Raw genomic sequence first — 3,046 nt, forward strand, 5'->3', positions numbered from 1 at the left:
AAGAAAGATATAGTCTGTAATAGGCTGAAAAGAGGGAATTGCAAATTTGGCGAAAGATGCTACTACAAGCATCCAAAGATATGCCATAATTATGAAATATATGGTAAATGTGCGTATTTAGACGGATATGGAGACGAATGCAGAGATCTCCATCCAAAAATATGCAAAACCTAAAAGAAGGAAAAGATGCAGTTTCAACAAAAAATGTCGATATATGCATCCTGCAACTATGAATGAGAGTAAGAAAACTCAGCAAACTGAAAAGAAAAACAAAAATGAAACAAAAAAAGAATAAAAAAGCAGACAGCGTATATACCGCACTATGCACCAAAAAAGGCCTTTCAACCTAAAGCTCCACAAATAGAGCCCAACTACCAAGATGCATATATAATGCCAGGGTTTGGTGCAGATATGGAGATAATTGCAGGTTTACACACAAAAATAAGTATGAAGGCGAAAGAACAAATATTATGGAAAAGTTGGAATTTTTAATGGCAGAATTCCGAGAAATGAAGAAAAGAACATCATATCAGAACAGGAAGGAAGCATGGGAGAATCCATATTATTACCAATATTAAATAATGGAAATGAGACACAAACCATAATAGTGATGAATGCACAGGGTTAGTCACGAGTAACTCTAAAAGGAAATAGAGTTCCTAGAAGAACTAACCCAAATTGAAAAAATAGATATATTCAATATAAGTGAAACATGGTATTCCCAAGAGACTGGCAGTGATGACCAGATAAAGGGTTTCCAAACTTATAGATCAGACAGAAAAATAGGAATCAAGGGGGAACCGCAATATATGGAAGAGACATAAATCAAGGAAAGTCTGTGAAAAATACAGGAACACAGAATGTGAATTGAATTGCGGTAGAATTTGAATTTGAAAAACTAGTGAATATTGTAGTTTACAGACCCCCAAATACTAAGGAGTTTGACTTAATAATAGAAAAAATAATGATATATGTAGAAACCATAAAGACTGGAATATACTCCTATCCGGAGATTTTAACTTTCCTTTCGTGGATTGGAAAGAACGGATAGAAGAAAGTGGTTGTATGTATACATATAAAAAAGAGAGTAATAGTAGCGCAGAAGATAAGAGGCAATTTGAAAAGCTTCAAGATATGCTATTAGAACATAATATGCAACAAATAAACCACATTCCAACAAGAAAGGAAAATGTCCAAGATCTAGTATTTGTGAATGAGGTGAATTATGTTAAAGAAATAATAGTGTATAACACCGGGAATTTCAGACCACAATGTCATAGAATTGATAGTTCATTCCAAAGCAAGTGATCACAGAATTAATAAAAGCACAAAACTTGGGAAGGATATGGAAAATATAACTTTTACAGTAAGAATATAAAAATGGTCAGAAATAAATGAAGAACTGAATAAAGAATGGAAAAATGTATTTATTAAGTGATAATAATACAGGTAAATACGGATATACTGTACAAAATACTGGAGAAAATTGTTGAAAAATATGTACCGAAAAAAAACAATAAACAAAAGACGTGCATACCAAGAGACAGAAGGATCTTATTTCAGAAAATTAAAAAGTGGAAGAAAAATCTTGCAAAAGAAAAAAATGTGTGGAAAATGAGGGAAATAAAATGTAAGATAGAAAATGCAGAACAAAAGATTATGCAGTCGAAAGAAAATGAAAAAAGGGACTTAGAAGAAAGGACACTTCAAATATAAAAAGAAACCCCAAAGTAACTTTACTCCTAATGCAAAAAAGATGAATAAAAGGAGAATAGAAATAGGCCCTCTAAGAATTGAAGGACGGCTAACGAATGAAAAAAAGGAAATATGCAACATATTAGCAGAAAAATATAAGAGTGAGTTCACGCCAAGAATTGCGAATGAGAATAATGAAACAGAAATGAGAGAAGAAAATGTTGAATATCTAACGGATATAGATATTAATGAAGCAGATATTGTCACGGCTATAAACGAAATTAAAAATGGATCGGCAGCCGGACCAGATGGAGTTCCAGCGATTTTGTTAAAAAAAACTGCAAACACTATCGCGAAACCACTTGCAATACTGCTAAGACAGAGTATAGATATGAGCGAGATATATGTTAAACATAAATTAGCTTATATAACCCCTATCTTCAAAAGTGGATCAAGACTAGAGGCAAGCAATATAGACCTGTTAGTCTAACATCACATATTATGAAAGTGTATGAGAGGAGTAATAAAAAAGAAAATAATGAACCATTTGGTCAAAAATAATTTGTTTATATGGGTCAACACGGTTTCGTACCTGGAAAAAGTACACAGACCCAACTGATAGCTCACTATGAAAACATATACTATAATATGATAAATGAAAAAGACACAGATGTGATCTATCTAGATTTTGCAAAAGCCTTTGACAAGGTAGACCATAACATATTGGAGAAAAAATGAGAAAGCATAATATTGTGGGAAAGATAGGAAAATGGGTAAAAGAATTCCTGCAAAACAGAAAAACAGATAGTGGTTGCAAATGACGAGAAATCAGATGAAGCCCAGGTAATATCTGGTGTGCCCAAGGTACGGTATTAGCTGCACTGCTATTTGTTATTATGATACTCAGACATAGACTGTGATGTTGAAAACTCCGTAGTGAGAAGTTTCGCCGATGACACAAGAATAAGTAGAGAAATTACTTGTGATGAAGATAGGAACTCACTGCAAAGAGATCTAAACAAAATATATGAATGGGCGGAGATAAATAGGATGGTATTTAACTCCGATGAATTCGAATCATAAATTATGGAACAGAGAAGGAATGGTGTATGCATACAAGGGACCTAATAATGAGACAATCACAAACAAGGAAGCAATTAAAGACCTTGGTGTAATTTTAAATAGGAATATGTTATGCAACGACCAAATAGCAACACTGTTGGCTAAATGTAAAGCAAAAATGGGAATGTTATTCAGACACTTTAAAACAAGAAAAGCTGAACACATGATTATGCTTTACAAAACTTATGTGCGTAGTACACTCGAGTACTGCAATGTGATATGGTACCCA

The sequence above is a fragment of the Palaemon carinicauda genome, chromosome 35, assembly GCF_036898095.1.
Source record: "Palaemon carinicauda isolate YSFRI2023 chromosome 35, ASM3689809v2, whole genome shotgun sequence".
NCBI classification, from domain to species: Eukaryota; Metazoa; Arthropoda; class Malacostraca; order Decapoda; family Palaemonidae; genus Palaemon; species Palaemon carinicauda.